The sequence below is a fragment of the Sus scrofa genome, chromosome 2 (genome assembly GCF_054392235.1).
Source record: "Sus scrofa isolate SSC_HxYL_T2T_F1_AM1 chromosome 2, Sscrofa_HxYL_maternal_Yorkshire_Landrace_v2.0, whole genome shotgun sequence".
Classification (NCBI taxonomy): Eukaryota; Metazoa; Chordata; class Mammalia; order Artiodactyla; family Suidae; genus Sus; species Sus scrofa.
In genome coordinates, this window is record NC_139384.1 from 127,798,113 (window position 1) to 127,819,106 (window position 20,994).

Sequence of the window (20,994 nt, forward strand, 5' to 3'; positions counted from 1 at the left end):
GTGGTTCAGTGGTTAACGAACCCAACTAGCATCCATGAGGACATGGGTTCGATTCCTGGCCTTGCTCTGTGGATTAAGGATCTGGCGTTGCTGTGAGCTGTGGTGTGGGTTGCAGACGTGGCTCAGATCCTGTGTTGCTGTGGCTGTGGCATAGGCTGGCAGCTATACCTCCAATTGGACCCCTAGCCTGGGAACCTCCACATGCCAGGGGGTGTGGCCCTAAAAAGACAAAAAGAAAATTTTTAGAGTATAAGGATAATCAAAGATACAGACAAAGCCATTTACTCCTTTTAGAAAGTATCTTAAGGCATTAGATTAGATTTGGAATGAGCCCTCAGACTTGATGTCATTTACTGTTTCAAAAATGATGAGTTGTCTTAAGGAAGGTAATGTGTTGAAGAGAGGGTAAAGACCATTGTTAATAATTACTTTTGGGAACTTGAGTGCTGAAGACTTATCGGCTGTTTCCCAATGTTTAATTTTGAGCAGTGTGAACGTTAACCCAGTGGAATTGATATTAATGGTAAACTGAGGTCAATGTTTTCCTTGACTTTTAAAATAAATGCTCCGTTTGTTTTATAAACTCAAAACAGGATCCTTAGTTTAATGGTGAAACTAGCCCATTTGGTTTAATTATAGTGAACAAACCAAGAATTTAAAATGTTACCTCAATTTTCTGGCTTACCAAGAAAGAAGAAAAAAATATGTCAACATAATAAAACATTTTTAGAATTGGATTTATTTATTTTCTCTAATTACTTTTGCTATCCTAAAACCATGTTTGCCTCTTGGTGGGTGTCAAGCCAAAAGACACAAGCAAGCCAAGATTGGGAGAAGGAAGGATTGATTTACTATTTGCAGCAAGAAGGAACACCAGGGATCTTTCCCAAAGCAGTGTCTTCACAATAGCACAGTTGGGGAGGTTTTCAGCCAAAGATACATGCATATTCATGGAGGGGCTTGGGCAGAAGGCAGCATCCAAGCTCTAACTGATTGAGATCTTGAGGTTCTGAAAAAGTCCACATCATCATCCGATAGATTCCAGTTAATCTGGTGTTTGAATGCCAGAGAGGGCATTGAAATTCTGCTAGACAGCTCAAGACAGTGCTTTAGGCAAGTGTTTACCATTGAAATACACTTAGGAGTCTTTACAGCTAATTTGTTATCTTTGCTATTGTTACTTCTCTTGCCTGATCAGTTTGTTCTTTTGTTCTCTTAAGATAAATAGTGACTGAGACCGGGTTTAAGGACAAGCCCATTGTGGCCAAGCCTAAATGACAAAATGGCTTAGGCCAAAAATGGCTCCTCTTATGTCAAGAAAGCCATGCCTGACTCTTTTTCTCTGGGGAACCCCTACCCTATCTGCTTATATTTTTACAAATATATTGGATTTCTCTTGGGTCTCTAGTCTAGATGAGGGTTTTTTGGTTTTGTTTTGTTTTAATAAAATATAATTTTAAGTAATTACAGAGTTCAAATATATTCTTTGAAATTTGAAACATGGTATGTTGAGATGAAGATGGTATATAATAATAAGGTGATACATGACTTGTATTTAAAATAAACTCATCAAGGCTTTCAAGGACATTTTTCCTACTTATCATTGAAACTGAAGCCAGAAGTTACTTGTTTGACATTTGAAATTCAGTAATTGTTAATTCCAGCCATATTAAGATTAGAGAGCATAAGGAAGTGAAAGCTTTTGAAATCAGCTAATTCACTGCCTCTGGCTATGTAGAAAGATGGAAGTTTCTCTAAGCAAGCACTCATCTGAAAATCTGAATTACTGTCTCTGGCTTTTGTTACCTTTGTCGAACCCCTTAGAGAACCTGGGGAACAAACTCTAGATTCTCTACTAAGAATTTATAAATACACATAAATCTTTAAAAATATATGCATATATTATGTGTATGTACATATATTGTGTGTGTGTATAGATATATAATTTTTTTTTTTAGTGCCATACCTGTGGCATATGGAAGTTCCTGGACTAGGGGGTCTAAGCAGAGCTACAGCAGCAGGCCTACGCCACAGCCACATGGGGGAAAAAGAAAGCAACACCACAGCCTGAGGCAGCGCCAGATCCTTAGCCCATTGAGGGGGGCCAGGGATTGAACCTGCATCCTCATGGACACTATGTTGGGTTCTTAACCCACGAGCCGTAACAGGAACTCCTAAAAATATTTTTGTTGAGGTATAACATACTGTGAAGAACACAAATCTTAAGTATATAGCCGGATGAATTTTTACATTTAAATACAATTGTGTAAACACTGTCCAGATGAAGAGGCAGAGTATTTTCAGCACCCAAGGAGGCTCCCACGTGTCCCTTTTCAAAAGTATCTCTCTCCCCTTTCACTCACCTGCCTGGTTATAGTGGTCATAGGCAAACCACTATGCTAACCTCCAGCACTGTACCTAAATTTGGCTTGTTTTTGACATTGCATAATTGGAATAATAAAATATGTACTCTCTTGTCTGTGGCTTCTTTCACTTAGCATTATGCTTTGATATCCTTTTATGTCATTGCCTGTAGCACAAGCTCTTTGCCTTTTTTTTTCTTTTCAATTTCTGGGTGGTATTTTGTTATTTGAGTATAATACACTTTATCCAGTCTGTTGCTGGATATTAAGCTGTTATACATAAAGCAGTTATACATAAAGCAGTTTTGAACATTCTTGTACAAGTCTTTTAGAGAGTGTAGGAATTCATTTATCTTATTTATATAGTTAGAAGTAGAATTACTATGTCATAAGAGTAGGTGTAGAGGATACTACCAGTTTTCCAAAGTGGATATACACGTTTACTTGAAATAGCCATATATGAGAGTTCCAGTTGCCCTAAATGCTTGCCAAAACTTGGTATTATCAGTCTTTTAAACATACGTTATTAAAATGGGTGATTTTTTTTTTCTCTTACGATTTCAAGGGGATTTTATTTTTCGTAATGATTAACCATGTGCTCGCATCAGGATTTCAGATTAAGAACTTCATTGTTGGGTGATAGTTAACAGTACCTGTCTCTGGGGGAAATTATTGTCTTTTCTAATTTGTTCACAATTCCATGGAATAGTCTCTTAACCAAGAAACTGAGTTGTAAAGGTAACCACCTTGACCAGTCCTTCTTGAAAAGAATAAAGAAAGGAGAAGTGAGGAAAAGCAAGTAACACAGTGTGTATCTATGTATGTCTGTCTCTGTGTCTAGGTTGGATAAAAACGGTGAGGACAAATCATCAACTCCTCCTTGATGGAAAGAGTCCAGTAGAATCCATCAGCCACCAAAGGGCTGCCTGATCCTCTGGGGGATGTTGCTGTCTTGGGGACTGAGGGAGGGTTTTTCTATTGGCAAGTTAGGTACTCATTGTTGACAGAGGCTGGGTCAGCCTTTGTGAGACATCCTTGTGTTGAATCCATGCATAGTCTCCGCTACTATCACCATGGACACTTCTAGTTGATCTATTAAGGATGTACTGGGGTGGCAGGTGAAAGAGGCTAACTGGCAGAGACCCCTCTGCAGTGAATGCCCTTCACTGTACATTCGTATGGGAGGAAAACACTCTTTACACACTGTGATCACCCTGAGAGGTCCATCCGTATACCTCTCCCTAGACCTCCTTGTATCGTCTCTCCCAATACTGTTTTTTCCCCAGGTTCTTGACCATCAAGGGTAATCATTAGTCCTTGCCCATGACTCAGCATAGATCTATAATTTGGGCCATTTCTCAGTGTTGATGAGGTAGACACGTGCAAGTACTGGTTACAGTTGTGTCTGCTAGGATGATTTCTCTTCACAGAGTATATTTCAAGGATGCTCTTTCTTGGAGATGTAAAGCTATAGGAGTCCACTTTTGCTTGGTGCCAGATACCAGGCAGGCCGTCTCTTAACCAGGCCCAGGTTTCCTTCTCAGTCAGCTGATGATAAGGAACTCTCCATGAAGCTGTAGCTGTGCTATTACGGTAGGAATAGGCATGAGAGGTGTCCGAGCCATCTACTCTTGTGATTTCTTATGCCGTGTAGATTTGTATTAGCCCAGTCTCTTTTACACCATTGCCATTTGATGATTGATTACCTCTGCACAGGCCCAACCTTATGGCCTGGTGGGTCAGATAACATTCAAATCACTATAGGCAGCTCAGGTGCCAGGTCACTTGACATCTTTTCACCAGGCTCTCCCAAAGCCTACTTAGTTTCAAGCCAAGAATCATTTCTTAAAAGAGCAGTTGTCTGCAGAAGAGGGCAGGGCTTTGTTTCAGAACCTCTGATGTTTGTTCTGTGATTCTCTGGATTTTATTCAACTAATTGGATATGCTGCATCTTAAGACCCAAGTGGTATAGCAGCTGGTATCACAGACCAGACGTCCTGCATAGCCATCTCCTGCTCTGGGCCTACTCAACACTGGTGATTTTTAAGGTTATCTAGTAAAGGTAACGTATAAATGTGTATAAATGTGCTATGTATTGTCTTTAAAATATAAAGAGGCCCATGAAGTGTTGTGACTCTTGGACGGGGTTCAGCAACTTGCATTTCACTTTGGAGGGGATATTCCAACATGTTTCAGAAAACTGTGTCCCCAGAAACTTTACTGACATTGCAGCCCTTGAATTTTTATGGTGTTTTTCTACCATCAAGCTTGAACGCATTATACTAAGACATAAAAGAGTGTGTTATGTACTGTTCATTAGGTTCAGTTTCCATGGTGTAATCAGTACAGTGGACCAACATGAGGGTCTGTAGGAGGTGAAGACAAGCAAGGTCTCTATAGACTAAGTATGACAAAGACGAGAGTTGTCGAAGCCATGAGGCAAGAGTGTTGAAAGTGTGTTCTTGACCTTGACCTGAAATAAAAGCAAGTAGCTTCTTGTGTTTCTTGTATGTTTGTAAAGCATCTTCCAGATGAGTAGCTTCCTGTCATGTGTTAGGAGCCAGATTTACTCCAGAGAAGGTACTTCACTTGGTAAATCCAGCCACATTGGAGCCACTGCCTGGTGACTTTTACAATAACTTATAGTCATTCTCTAAGACCTCTCTGCTCTCAGTACAGACTTAAGAGGTGAGTTAAACGTGAATATGATTATTGAAAATTTCAAGTTTTTGGTGGTGATATTAATATCTACACTTTTCCCATGGATATAATATTTCCTTTTGGTTTACTGTCCTAGTTGGGGGTTGTTATTCAGGGTCATTTGCTTGTTCATCCTTATCATAGTAGCGCATATCTCATGGTCATGGAGCCGTTGTGGGAATTCTGTCAGTGGTTGAGTGTGTTTACTCAATAATATCTTCAGAAACTGCAAAATAACCATAGGGTGGGTCCATGGATTTATTGGACCCACTGTGAGACGTAGGAGGCTGAAATATGGTTTACCTGATGACAGTAAACTTGGTTTGACTGTTAGACATTGCTGTTTTTGGTCCCTTGGATTTAGTGGAGCTCTAACTTTTCAAAAGTGGGAAGGTAAGGGTTACTGTCTGAGGGAGTTAAAGCAAGCAGCATGTGTATCGCTTATGCTTTTATGTCCAGATTCACGATATCCTAGTATACCTCTAAGAAAAGCAACCCTAGGAGCAGGTAAGGGCCAGCAGCTGAAGGAGTGGAATTCTCTGTGGGTGGTGGTCTTTTGCAAAAGGTAGTTCCTGTGGAGCTTGTAGTCGTGTTAGAAGGTTTGGAAGTGTGTGCTTGTTTTCACACATTCTTAATGCTCTCAAATTGGCTCCTAATGAGGAACCAGAAGTGACCTTCATCATATTGGAAATTGAGTTTCAACTGTGAAGCTCAGTGTGTGTGGTACATAAACACATTTAGCACTCTATAAGCAAGTGAAAAACCATTTTGAGGTGGGAAACATGCTTGTAGAAAAGAGGTTTCTTTTCTTTAGGTGTTTCTTTTTCTCATGAGGAATAGCTAGTCTGTAAAGAAATTTCAGACTTACTATTTTTTTATCCAGGTAAAATTCTAAACATGGTGGATTCATTTGAAACACTTGAGCTCCATGCTTTGCATTGCTTCAATCCAGCCACTTTAATTGTATAAAAAGTGTCTTCGAAAGAGCTTTTGGCTTCTAGTAGCTTATCTTACTAGTTGGAAATAAATGTAAATACTTTTTAGCTTATTTTCCTTTGCACATTGATGAAATAGATTACCTGGTAGAGGCAACAGAATCTGAATATAAATCTGTGTTCATTAAATTAATGTCTTTACATGAAATTCTAGAGAAATAGGAAAAAAAAATCTGAAACTTAAGGCATTCATTGGTGGTCAGATTTCCCTTCCTCCCTCACCTCTCTGTTTCCATTTTAAGTTTTTTTTCTCTCTCCTCATTTGTTTGTTTTGGTATCTGTTCTTAAATTTAAAAAAAAAAAAACTTCTTTCTTTAATCACACATAATTGGTTTTTTAACCTGATAGCAATATGCTATGCTTGTTAATGGCATTAGTGTTCTCTGAGACTTAGAAAAGACAGTTAAAAATGCAAATAAAACAGGTTTGCTAGTAGATCCTTGGCATGTTGTTTGCAAAGACTTGAACATCCGTTAAGCCCAGGTTTGAACTAAATCAACTATGAATCATGAAGTATTTATTATTCATATGTGCAGAGATGGGTGCTTGTTTTGGAATATTAATTAGAAAATGGGATTTTCATCTGTCACAAGCCTTTCCTGGATGTTTTTTGTACGTGGTGAACTCTGTGGCAGGGAAAAGCAATAATACAAAGAACACTGCTTGACTGATAGTTAGCTAATGTTTACTTTTTTAGGGGAAAGGGTGGGATTTTTGTCAAATTGAATTAAAAGTCTGTACCCTAGCTAAAATTTGACTTTCTCTTGACATGCCTCTCCCCCATTTTTCCTTGCCTGTTTGTAGTAATATCTCTTTGCCAGGAAGTGGGACCTGTGTTTTCTTGCCTTATCACTGTATCTTCCATGGTGTTTCTCTTCCCTCCACTTATTGTCCTCTTTTCCTTTCTCTTTACCTTCAACTTAATCTGTTCCTGACATTGGAGTCCCTCCTCAACACAGGTTTTGGCCTTTGGCAGCTCACATCCATGTTTTCCCCTATAGCTGTCAGCTTTAGTGACACTAACATCCATTTGGAATCATAATAACTAACATTTAATGAATTCTTGTGTTCCAGGCACTATTTAAAAAGCACTTTTTTTTTTTTTTTTTTTGCTTTTTTTGCTTTTTAGGGCATATGGAGGTTCCCAGGCTAGGGGTCCATTTGGAGCTAGGGCTGCTGTCCTATGCCACAGCTACAGCAATGCCAGATCCGAGCCGCGTCTGTGACCTACACCACAGCTCACGGAAACACCGGATTCTTCATCCACTGAGGGAGGCCAGGGATCAGACCCACAACCTCATGGTTCCTAGTCGGATTCATTTCCACTGCGCTGTGATGGGAACTCCAAAAAGCACTTTTATATAAAAGTCAGTCCTCTGAATAGCTCTCTGAGATAGGTATGGAGACAGGTACTGTCATTATTCTCCCTTCACAGATGAAGTTATTCACTCAGAGTCACAGAACTCCACAGGTGTGGGTTTTGAAGTCAGGTAAACTGGTTCCAGAGTCCATATGGTTAAGTACAACATTGGTGGTTCTCAAACTTGCCTGTCCCTGGAACTTTTAAAAGGTGCTGATGCCTAAGATACATGCCCAACTGATTAAATATGAATCTCTGGGCAGTGGGACCCAGCCAGGTAGCTGTACGTGAGTCTCCCCAAGTGATTCCACTGTGTGGTTAAAGTTGAGAACAATTGCTCTACATCAGCACTAAGTATGGTAGCTTCTAGCTGCTTATGTTTATTTAAATAAATTAAGGTTAAATGAAATGAAAACTCAGTCCTTCAGTCTCTGTGGCACATTGCCAGTCCTCCATTGCCCCATGGTGACTGCCCTACTGGACCGGGTAGACACAGAAATTTTCTGTCCCCACAGCATTTCTGTTGGACAGTGCTGCTCAGTACTGTACTGCCTCCCACCCCTCAGACTGTCGGCTTCCTTGACCCCACGACCTTCACTCTTCTTCATGGCAGCCCACTGACATGGCTAAACCCGAGCCTTTTCATCACCTGGAGCTTGTCTGCTCTGCAAAATCTTTAGCTCATAAATCCCTCTTTGACCAGAGCCGCCTATTCCTTCTTCTCTTCAGCACATTTATTTTGTCAGCCTATGTGCCTATCTATTTACCCCTGTCACCTTCTTCCAGGCTTTCATTCTTTTATTCCATTCACTTTTGGACCCCATGATAAGTAACATCCTAGACATTTCTTCCATGTCTTCCTTTTCTCGGTCCTTTCTTGCTGCACTCCAAGCGGCCAGCGCTGATGCTGGGTATGGAGCTGTTTACATTCTCCTGCCCTGTAGCTGCTAGAGAGAATCATGTCTTCCAACAGATGTCGCCTTAATTTTTCAATCTCATTTGGAAATTCTTATCTGCACATCAGTCCTTTAGGTCACTCTTAGACAGTTCTTGCTTTTTTTCCCCATAGTGGCTGTTACAGATCTTTGTACCCCTGGCATCCAGGTCTTCCCATCCCAGCCAGCCTCAGCTTTGGGCTGGCGGCAGTGCTGCATCAGCTCCCGTGCTCCCCTCTTATCCCTTATCATGCTCCTCAGTAGCAGCACTCACTCTTCATCCCTTCCCTCATCTCAGAGGAGGGGCCCTGTTCCTTTCTAAAGCTCACTACTTCAGTGGGTCATGCCAGCCCCATCTTTCTGTACCAGGGTTTTGCCAAGGCTCGCCTGTCTGGGGGGAAGAAAAGTGAAAGAAGTATGATACAAATGAACTTGTTTACAAAACACAAACTCACCGCCTTAATAACATTATTGAATGGGGGTGTGGCTCTGGCACAGTTCTGAACAGGGAGTAAATAGCTTATGTCCGGATAACTTGAAACATTCTTGTTTTGCAGTATGTGCTTCTGAAGGGACAGCTGGAATCCCTAATGGTTGTTTGGGAGCTCACTGTTGAGGTTCACGTTCTCTCCCCACAAGAGACCTGAGTGCTTCCTTAGTACCACTGTGATGTCGCTCGTCTCTCGCTGCCTCACTTTGCGGTCTGCCTTGAACTCAGCCCCCCACCCACACCTGCCTCTAGCTGCCTTCCCACTGCCTCTGCAGAGTGGCTCATGGGACTTCCCAGATGTTTTAGGTTTTGTCTGCAGCCAAAAAAACATTTAGGACTACTGTGTTTTTAAATCACATTTTCTAACAGAATGGCTTTCCATGAAATAGAATTTAGGCCTGCTATTACTGATACCTGAAAATGATTATTTAGCAATTTATGAGGACTGTCTATATTCTTAGAGATATAAAGAGAAATAAATGAAACATGAAAGCCATGGCTTTGGGGGCAATTATAAGTTATGGGGAAAAGGATATTCGTGTCCCTTTTAGTTCTGATACAGGTACAGGGTGATAAATGGACGAAGATGGAGTGTTTTACAGAAGTTTCATGGAGGAGATGACTTGAGAACGTTGAAGGACAGGTAAGGATGTCAGTGGGCAGAGACTAGAGTGAGGCTGAAGCGATTCAGGTAGAAGGGGTGATGTGAGTTATGGTGGTAAGGTGTGGCATGTGCTGGCTTATGTTGGGTATTTCAGTTTGATGTGAGGGTGTATTGGGAGATAAATGTGGAAACATAACTTGAGCCACAAAATAGAGTGCCAGCCTAAATAGTGGAGGTGTGGCATAAGTGGTGGGCAGCCTTTCAGGGCTTTCATTAGCAGAAAGGTGTGAAGATGGAGCATTGGCAACATGCTCTGGCAGCAGAAAGTAAATTGGAGGGATTGCTGGTGGGGTTGGGACTGGGCATCTGTGGCAAGGTAACTAGCCTGGAGGGGTGGCGACACTGGGATTTTGTCTTTTGTTCTCTGCTGGGGTGATCGGAGGCAGAGGCTGCCCCTTGGCCATCTCCCACTCTGATTTGAGACTTGAATCTATACAGCCTTTGGCTGCTCAGCTTCTTTGAGTTAAACTTTTCTCTAAATTTCTGCTAGTTCAGTCTGTTTGTCACCACTCTATGCCACGAGTATTCAATCATGTTTTAAATGGCTGCTCAAAGGTCAAGCAATGGCAAAGAGGAAGAAGAGAAGTCACTTAAAAAATGGTTAATTCAAATATGCATGAAGGACCAAAGGGATGCTTGATATGAACAGAGCAAACACATGTTCTAAGCTGAATCAAGTTAATGCCTCAAAGATGCTTGGAAAGTCATGTCTGTAGGAGATAGGGGAGTGGAGAATTTGTAATTAACATTTTAGTACTTGCCTAAATTTTAATAATCAGTTATGAATCATCTCCACCACTTGGGGAATTGCCAGTGTTCCTCAGTTTTGTTTTTTTTTTTTAAGAATTTATTTATTTATTTATTTTGTCTTTTTGCTATTTCTTTGGGCCGCTCCCACGGCATATGGAGGTTCCCAGGCTAGGGGTCGAATCGGAGCTGTAGCCACTGGCCTACGCCAGAGCCACAGCAACACGGGATCTGAGCCGCGTCTGCAACCTACACCACAGCTCACGGCAACGCCGGATCTTAACCCACTGAGCAAGGGCAGGGACCAAACCCACAACCTCATGGTTCCTAGTCGGATTCGTTAACCACTGCGCCACGACGGGAACTCCGTGTTCCTCAGTTTTTAAAAACAGCTGATTCATTCTTCATTTTTCTCATCTTTTCACCCACCATTGCTTTTCTACCGTTAGTGCAAGTGTCAACATAGTGAAAGAGGCAGATAATGTCTTAGTATCATTATCAACAGTTTTGACCACGTGGGCTGCCTTAGTAGATCACACTTTGAAAATGCTGGTGTGTGTATGTATGTGTATCCAACCATCTTATGGTTATTCCAGCTCACATTTGTGGCTTGATGTTACTGCTTGTAGCTTTCATTTGCCTTGCTGTTTGCTTAGTGTTTCCTTATAGAACTCTGTTGGACCTCAGTGGTTTAATCCATATTATGGGTCAGGGTACTGTGGGTTTACTGGTTTTGTGCCCAACTTTGGTTTGGGGTAAGGGTCAGATATACAGCTGGCTCTTCAGACTGTAAATGTTAAAATGCTGAATGTTGGGCACTCACTTTCAGGTCCTCTGCCTTGACGTTAAAAAGCTGTAAAGGACACTGGGGATCCAAGAATTCACGTAGATGTAGCTCACCTTTCAAAGTTGTGATCCCGGAGTTCCCGTCGTGGCACAGTGATTAACGAATCTGACTAGGAACCATGAGGTTGCAGGTTCGATCCCTGGCCTTGCTCAGTGGGTTAAAGGATCTGGCGTTGCCGTGAGCTGTGGTGTAGGTTGCAGACGCGGCTCAGATCCTACGTTGCTGTGGCTGTGGCAAAGGTCGGTGGCCACAGCTCCGATTTGACCCCTAGCCTGGGAACCTCCACATGCCGTGGGAGCGGCCCTAGATAAAAAGCAAAAGCAAAAACAAAACAAAAACAAACAAACAAACAAAAAAAAAACAAAAAACAAAGTTGTGATCCCAAAAGTCTCAGTGATTTCTGTGCCTAAAACCTGTGTTGTCTGGAGTTCCGCAGTGGCCTAGTGGTTAATCCAGCATCGTTGCTGCTGTGACTTGGATTCAAGGGGACTTCAGCATGCCAGGGATGTTGCCAAAAAACCCCCCAAAATCTGTGTTGTCTGATGTAACAGGGCAATGATAATATGTGAGTTTTGTTTGACTAGCATTTATTTTTGGTTATTTTAGGTTATGACTATAAGATTATAAAATGTCGATAGCCTTATACATTTCTACAGTATGGTATTACAGCTGCCATGTTTCTGTTTATGAACCTGTGTGGCTAACATTTTTTTATGAGAAGAAAGGAAGTATCTTTTGACACAGTTTGATTTCCTTCACTTTCTATTTTTTTATTTTTATTTTTTTGTCTTTTTGCCATTTCTCGGGTCACTCCCGCGGCATATGGAGGTTCCCAGGCAAGGTGTTTAATTGGAGCTGCAGCTGCCAAGCCTACGCCAGAGCCATGGCAACGTGGTATCCGAGCCGCGTCTGCAACCTACACCACAGCTCACGGCAACACCGGATCTTTAACCCACTGAGCAAGGCCAGAGATTGAACCTGCAACCTCATGGTTCCTAGTTGGATTCCTTAACCACTGAGCCACAACGGGAACTCCTCGCTTTCTATTTTTTAAGCTTTAGGTACCATACAAATTCTTTCTCTATTGGTTTCTTTTGTTTGGTTAAAAGCATACAAGGTATCTAACTTTGAAGGATCTTTTCTCTCAGATGTTTGATGAAAATACAACACATAGTTATAACTGTGTTAATGAATGTTGTGGCATTCCCCAAATACTGGGAAATTCTTGGAAAGAGAGAGCAAAAATAGTTGTAGATTGTTGTGACTGACAGTGCTGTTCCTAGTAAACTAAGATCTTTATGCAGATGAATTGGTCCCTTGTCCCTCCCAATGAAATCAGAGAACTGTCTATCAACTCATTTCTACAAAATACCTTCATAGTGACACCTGGATTCATGGTTGAATCACTGGGGACAACAGCCTAGACGTATTGACTCATAAAGGTGATTGCCACACACAGTATATTAATAAACTCCCCTCATGTACCCATACCCCCTGCAACAACCATAAACCAGTTTTTCCTCATCCATACCTTCATCTCCTTCTCCTCTTCCTATTTTATTTTTTATTTTTTTGTCTTTTTAGGGCTGTACCCGTGGCATATGGAGATTCCCAGGTTAGGGGTTGAATTGGAGCTGTAGCTGCCAGCCTATGCCACAGCCACAGCACTGCCCGATATAAGCCGCATCTTTGACCTACACCACAGCTAACAGCAATACAGGATACTTAACCCATTAAGCAAGGCCAGGATCGAACCTGTGTGCTCATGGACACGAATCAGATGTTTCCACTGAGCCATGACAGGAACTCCCTATTTTATTTTGAAACAAATCCCAGTCATATCACTTCATCCATAAACGTTTCAGTAAGTATGTATTTCTAGCCCAGTACTGTCCAACAGAATTTTCTGCAATGACAAATGTATTCTGTATCTGTAAGTCACTAGCCACATGGAGCTGTTGAATGCTTGGAATGTGGCTAGTGAGACTGAGAAAAGAAGCGTTTACTTGTGTTTAATTTTAATGAGTTGAGAGTTGCCAGTCACATGTGGTTAGTGGCTGTGGCACTGGAGACCATAGCTTAAGGAAGTAAGATCTCTCTTTATGTAATGTAACCATAACCTTATTGTCTTGCGAAGAGTTTAATAGTAATTTCTTAATATTAACTTTAGTATTAACTTTTCCACTTGCCTCATAACTGTGATAAATTGTGTGGTTTTTAGAAGTTTGGGTCGGAATACTAAGAGAAATAGTACACTGCACTTGGTAGGCGTGTGTTTTCAAAACTGTGGGTTCTCTTTCTTGGATTTGCTATTTATTTGTTAAAATACTGGATGATTTGTCTTTTCTAGATAATGTGTCCTGCTCATTTTATAGATGACATGGTCAGAGTTCAGCTGTTTAAGGTGGGCTTGATGTCAAGTTTGACTCCAGAACCTCAGGTCTTTTTTTTTCTTTTTTTTTTTTTAAACTAAAGTATGGTTGATATTCAATGTTGTGCCAATTTCTGCTATACAGCAAAGTGACCCAGTCATACATATTTATATACATACATTCCCTTTCTTATATTATCTTCTATATGGTCTATCCCAAGAGACTGGACATAATTCCCTGTGCTGTACAGTAGGACCTCGTTGCTTAGCCATTCTAAATGTCATAGTTTGTATCTACCAACCCCAAAGTCCTTGACTATCCCACTCCCTCCTCTTCCCCCTTGGGAACCACAAGTCTGTTCTCTACGTCAGCCAGTAGGTTTCTGTTTTGTTGATACAGAACCCAAGCTCTTAACCTTTCCTGAAATGATGATGATGGTGGTGACAGCAGTGCTGGCAACAGTAATTAGGTAAATATGCCACCTGCTGTCTGTGCCAGACACTTTAAGTACTTTACATAGACTGACCCATTTCATTCTTCCAAAGTAGGTAGGTGGTGGTGTTGCCATCTTCAAGGTTGGTCACTTGACCTCCCTACTGTCAAGCAACTACTAAGCATCCAAATTAAGATTCAGAGTGAGGCTGTTTGGATCCAGAGTTGGATTTTTTTTTTTTTTTTTTTTTTTGTATGTTTAGGGCCACACCTATAGCGTTTGGAAGTTTCCAGGCTAGGGGTTGAATCAGAGCTGCAGCTGCTGGCCTATGCCGCAGCCAGAGCAATGAGGAATCCACGTCTGTGACCTACACACACCGCAGCTCACGGTAACACCAGATCCTTAACCCACTGATCGAGGCCAGGAATCGAACCCTCATTGATACTAGTCAGGTTGGTTACCGCTGAACCTTGATGGGAACTCCCAGAATTGGAATTCTTAATCACTATGCTGCTTTCTATATTTCCCCTTAAACACAGGGCCTGAGCAACTCATTTTGGTTGCCTCTGAGGAACCTGACCATGTTTGAAATTACAAAGCTAAATTTTACCAAGTGATTTTCTGAGGCTATTGGGAGGATGAAACTAGTTAATACTTGAAAGCACTTGAGAGCCCTTAATGTAAAAGACTGTCAAAGAAAGTGTTTATTTGTCTGTAAAGTCAACTGCCTACTATTCCCAGAATCCTATTTGTATTTTATATGTCAGTTGCTTTAAAATGGAATCTGTTCCTGCAGGCCACATTCTGAATATGACACTTCTATTTAAAATCATTTAAAAACTGGAGGAATCCTCTAAGAAACCTTTTTAGAAACTGTTCCATCTGAGTGGCTTGCATATTTTCTAGATTACTTTTCTCTCCTGGGTTAGGAGAGATTTGTTTGTGTCAACAAGATGGAATTCTGAAATGTACTCTCAGGACTGAAGGCCCCAAATGTGTAGCAGCTTGATACAAAACCTGAGTGTCTGTGTGCACTGGAATTTTCCTATTTTGTCTGCCGATTTGCTAACTGGAAGCCTGCAAGCTAATCTCCATCTTAGTGGCCGCTCTTCCCTCAAGGCCACCCTTACTTCCTCAATGCAAGTGGCCATGGAGCCTGCTGCAGCTCAACTGGCCAAGGAGGAGTAGATGCCTCCAGCTCTAATTCTTTTCACGTGTTGGGTTAAACTGGTACCTGATGCAAGCACGTGGGGAAATTGGCCTGGCTGAAAAAAGGGCCTGGAAAATGTGCGTGCTGGAATTCCCATCATGGCTCAGTGAAAACGAATCTGACTAGCATCCATGAGGACGCAGGTTCGATCCCTGTGGTGTAGGTTGCAGACATAGCTTCGATCTGATGTTGCTGTGCCTGTGGTGTAGGCCAGTAGCTACAGCTTCTGTAGCTAGGAACCTCCATACTCAGCGTGTGTGGTCCTAAAATGACGACAAAAAAAAAAAAAAAGAAAAAGAAAAAAAGAAAGAAAGTGTGCCTGGTACTGTTGCAACACTCTAACCCCCCTGCCAGCCCACCCGTTCAGGATTGCCTGGCATCTCAGACTGCCCCCACGCTGGACGGGGCTGAGCCCAGTTCCTAGAAATACGTGGTAGTCAACACTTTAGAAAAGCTATTGGGAAAGACCAGTGCTAAGATAAGGCATATTTTATATGTCTGCAATTCAACGAAAAGAGAGAGAAAAGGAGAGAGAATAGAGAAGAGGAAGGAAGCAAGAACATTCATCCTGACACGCTTGCTTAGTTTTTCATTGCTTGACCTCCAGAGCCCTGGGCCTGTCACTAATGTCTGAATAGATGGTGCCCTTGTCTGCTCAGTCATCTGCCATCCCTTCCTGTCCCCATCTTCTGTGCTCTCTCACCCAGAGTGGCTCTTTCCTCTGATGTGTTGTGAATAAGCTCAGGTGCTTATGTCCTCTTGAACCTGCATCAGGTTTCCGCTCCTCTTTGCGTAGACAAACTTCTCAAACTGGTGGTGAGAGAGGGAGAAGAGCCAGTCAAGAGAGGTGTCAGGAAAGCCACAGATGGGTCATGATCCAGTGCGGCTGCAGTGGTTGCCGTAGTGTGATCTCTGGACCTGCAGCATTAGCATCACCTGGGAACTTGTTGAAAATGCAAGTTCCTGGGCCTGCCGTAGACTAACTGAATAGGAAATTCTGAGCGTGGGGTAGCCATCTGTTTTCACGAGGCCCACTGAATGTTGAGAACCACTGTTGAGAACAGTATGGTCAAGTGAAATGTGGGCCAGAAATCCCCATCGGCACTCCTAATTGGGTGGCTCTTTGCTTCCCTCATTTGCTCCCTCAGTCCTGTGTGGTCTTGCTTCTGCTCCCAACACATCACTGAAAGTGCCGTAAGTCAGCAGGACCTCCTTCCTGACTCCTCGTGCTGCTGTGAGCACTGATGCATGGGAAGAGCCCCGGGCTCCTAGGGAAGAGTTCTGGGTTCTGCCCTAGCTTCCTTCTTTTAACCAGCTGGGTGACTTGGTGTGAGCCATGAACCAGTCTGGGCCCTAGTTCTCATTTGTTAGCCCAGAGAAAAAGAGTTGCTCATCATTAAAGGGTCTCCTCCATCAGGTCTAAGGTATTCTGTTTGCTTATAAGCACTTAAGCATTTGAAATGTATAAATTGGCTGTGTAATATATTTACATGAGTCATATTTACATGTTACTCTGTTGTTAGCCACTCAGATTTAAGCATGTTATGTATGGTTACCAAACTTTGTCTCCAGTGTATGTTTCAACCCCTTGTTACTGGAGCCCATTTATTTTTGGGGCTTCTGCTGTCGGGCATTGACTGACCTTGCCAAGGAGCCTGACGTTTTCATTTCAAACCTATCAGTAGGGAGAGAGCCAGCCCTGATGCAGAGCTTATATTTGTGATTTGATTAGAAGCTCATCCTTTGACCAGGGCACATAGCCATATGTGAAATCTTTCTGTTGTGTGATTCCTTCTCTTTTCACTGGCACCTAAGTCCAGCCAGAAGGCCTGTTGATTCCCCCTCCAGCATCTCTCGTTTACTTTGTTCCCCTCCACCTCACTCTCCTTCCTTTAACAAATGTTCTGAGTGCCTTCTGCCTGCAAGGTAATGCACCCATGGTCTGGAGGTAAACTCTGGGCACAGTGGGAGAGAGAGGGAGAGTGCCTGACACTGGGGAGCACGGTTGGCAAACCTTTTCTATAAAGGATCAGGTAGGAAATACTATAGGCTTAGTGGGTCATGAAGTCTGAGCTCTTCATCTCTGTCATAGACAATATGTAAAATAATGGTGTGCCTTTGTTCTAATCAAAGCTTAGGCAGCAGGCCAGATTTGGCCCAGGCACCACAGATTGCCAACCCTGTTGTGGAGAATGAGTCAGGCTATTAAAAAATACAATAAGGAGTTCCCCTTGTGGCTCGGTGGTAATGAACCTGACTAGTATCTATGAGGGTGCTGGTTTGATCCCTGGCCCTTGTTCAGTGGGCCAAGTATCTGGTGTTGCCATGAGCTGTGGTGTAGGTCACAGACATGGCTTGGATCCTGCATTGCTCTGGCTGTGGCGCAGGACAGCAGTTACAGCTGTGATTCAACCCCTAGCCTGGGAAGTTCCACATGCCGCACCTGCAGCCCTACAAAGCAAAAAACAAACAAACAAACAAACAAAATCAACCCCCCCAAAAGAAACCCCAAATAAACAAACCAAACAAATAGAAAAAAACAATGAGAAGTGTATGCGTGTCCTTCTGCGTGTGTGTCAAGGCATGACAGATGCTGTGAAGAAAATAAGGCTGTGTCAAGGGGCTGAGGTGGGCTGGGGTGTGTGTGTCTTACACAGGCTGCAAGAAGCAGCCCCCTCGTCTGAAGAAAGTGGAGAAGTGACCACAGAACATGTGGGGGCAGAGGCTCTCTGGTGGAGGAACACAGTGCAGCAGCCCTGGTGTGGCCTTGTGCTCAGGGAGCAGCAGGGAGGCCAGACACGCCTTGGTGAGCCAGGGCGACAGTGGGCAGGGACCCTGCGACTGCTGTGGAGGAAATAGTTGATAAGAGCTCACCAGCAGACAAGGGGGAGGGACTCTGGGGGCAGGAGGTGCCCTGTGGAAGGGTCTGGAGGTGTGAGAGAGGGCTGTCTGCTTAGGGAAAGGAAGAGATTTGGTTTGGCTGGAGAACAGGTTGGATGGGATATTTGGGAGTGAGAGGAGCTGAGGTTGGTAACGTAGGCTTTTGAATATCCTGCTAAGAAAGTTTGACTTTATTCATGGGCAGGTTTTTAGGGAGAGGAACACTGTCAGCGTGCGTGTTTGAAAAGGGCACAGGTGGCGTTGAGGAGGGCAGAGAAGGGGGGATGTGGGCAGGAGGAGGAACGAGGGCCTGACCTGAGACCAAGGGGATGGAGGAAAGGTGATGGATTCAAGAGGGACCTCACACTCAGCCCTGAGGTCCTCTTTATGTGCCTCCCTCCTGTGGTGTCTTTGTTCTAGCTGTTCCCTCCTGCAGGATGCCTGCTTCTGACCTTCACTCACAAGGAGTGGCCCAAAGGCTTCCTTCTCCGAGAAGCCTGCCCTAATCACTCTAGTGAAACAGCCCACTTCCTCTGTCCAGTTCTCCCAGCACCCGCTTCCTTGTATCTTTCTTACAACACGGCTGCATGGGGCTATTTGTTCACATGCTTTTACCACTTCCTAGGTATTTCTGCCTCCTTGAGGGCAAGGGGTGCTTTATTGATACTGGGATCTTAGGATACAGTGTAGTAGGGAATATGAACGCTGGAGTTTTGCTGTCCACATCACTATCTGTGTCACTGTAGGTGAATTGCTTTGCTTCTCGACGTCTGCACCTCCCTGTCTGTGAAAGGGGCTTGGAGGATTATCAGCCTCACAAGGCCCTTGTGATAACTGAGATATTGCATGGAGGTACTTAGAACAGAGCCTGCTCTTCTTAAGGGTTCAATAAATGTTGTCAGTTATTAGTAGCATTACTGTGATATTGCATTAGTGCCTAACACAGTGCCTGGAATATAGTAAGTGCTTAGAACACATTGGTCGATGGAGGGAATGTGGAACAGATAGTTGCTGGTAGATGGGTATAGACCAACCCAAATGGCGGCAAATCTGACAAATACATCAGTTAGGTCTCTGTAGAGATCAAATTACAGAGTTTCAGAGAAACTTAAATGTAGTTAGATGTCTTAAGGTTATTGCAGAGGAAAAGCGATAAAATTTATATGTGAGTGAAAAATCTCAGTATGTACATGCATCATTAGTATTCATGATGAAATGTCCTTGCACTTAGAAAATCTGAACATGACAGGTCTGAAAGACGAATATTGCGGGATAATAATATCAGCAGTTCATACTGCTTCCAGATTGAGAGCTAGCTTCTGTGCTTGGGTGGGGAGACCAGTTAGGAGGCAACTGAGGAGTCTAGATGACTTGGACTGGGCGATGGAGGTGGAGAGAAACGAACAGATTTGCGTCTAGAAATCTTGTCCCCATGATCACAGTGTCTGGCTGGTATAATGACACAAGATGATCCATTTGGAATATGCCAATTTGTGGACCTGGGGTACTAGACTTGAATATCTAGAAGCATCCAAACCTGTTTAAATGACTTTGTATTTTTGTCCTGTTCTGCATTTTCTTCGGTTGTATAAATCTGGTTAAAAAAAAAAAATATATATATATATATATATATATATGTTTCAAACAAAAAAGGTAGTGATGTTTCTGTCTATAAATCTGTTATGTTTACCTATTCCTATTAAAAGATAGTAGATTAATTCTATATGACTGGAAATTTTTTTTTTTAACCATTGTACCTGTGGCATATGGAAGTTCCCAGGGTAGGGGTTGAATCGGAGTGGCAGCTCCCAGCCTAGCCACAGCCACAGCAACGTGGGATCCGAGCTGCATCTGCAGTCTGTGCTGCAGCTTGCAGCAACACTGGATCCTTAACCCACTGAGCAAGGCTAGGGATCAAACCCACATCCTCATGGATACTAGTTGGGTTGTTAATCTGCTGACCCATAGCAGAAACTCTGGAAAGGTTTCTAACTGGTCAAGAAGGAGGGTCTTTATGTGAGTTTGGTATTGGCGTGGATACAGACTGCAGTGGAGGTGACTTTGGTTTTCTGCCCTTCAGTGACAGAGGTCTCTCGCCTGCGCTGGTGTCTACTGTGCAGAACCTGGCTGGATCCTGACAAGGTATCCTGCGTCCAGGTATCTTGTGCCCAACCACTGCAAAGCCACACTGGGCTTTTTCCTCTGACTGAGTGGTTCTTGAGCTACATTAACTTAATGGAAGTAAAAAAAAAAATCCCACTCTAGGCCAGGATTTAGTAATACGTTGCCTCTTGTTTGTCACAAATGCTTTTTACGGTTGTTTTCTCTCTCAAAGTTTGATGTTTGGCTTTGCCCAGTGTGGTGTCTATGAAACACCCATACCCCTCATCTCTTTTCATTTTCTTAGACTTCACTGTTAATCATGCCTTGTGGTCCTTGAGATGACCTGAAGTGGGTGCTGAGCAAGCTGTTGCTGTGTATTTACAGGGGACGCTGATGGTAACAACATGGAATAATTCAGTGTGATATCCCTCCAGGCTCATCAGGGGCCCTGGCAGGCAGCCAGGTTGCCAGAGAAGTATTTATGCAAAGACGGAGCTGGTGACATGTATCCTGGGAAGAGCGGGATACGCCTTGCTGTCAATATGTAGCAGGCAGAGACAGTGTGTCAGTGGAGGAGAGTGTGGGGCAAAAAGAGGAGGACCAGAGGAAGTCACCCAGTTTGGGGCAGACCCATCTTGTCCTCGTGGCCAGGCTATCTATCCATTTCTCAAAATAGGGACCACAAACACAACATCCTGGATTGTCTCTGCTTTTGCTGTCTCTGTGTGTGTTTGTTTAATATTCATCAACACCCCATCCCCTGGGGGCTTGGTGTTGCAACCATTATCCTTCCATTGGAGGCTGGCTGCAGCTTCCCATCGGAGACCAGCAGTGCGGCTCCTTAATTGGCTGGTGGGGTCAGTGGCACTGACATGCACATTCCCCCTTCTTGATG

At 43.1% G+C, this 20,994-nt stretch overlaps 1 long non-coding RNA gene across 6 annotated transcripts in view; it reads left to right on the forward strand.

Annotated features, from left to right (window-relative positions):
• The window catches only part of LOC100739170 (band 4.1-like protein 4A), a 269,965-nt gene that overhangs the window by 57,917 nt on the left and 191,054 nt on the right, over positions 1 to 20,994 (forward strand). The window lies entirely within an intron of this gene.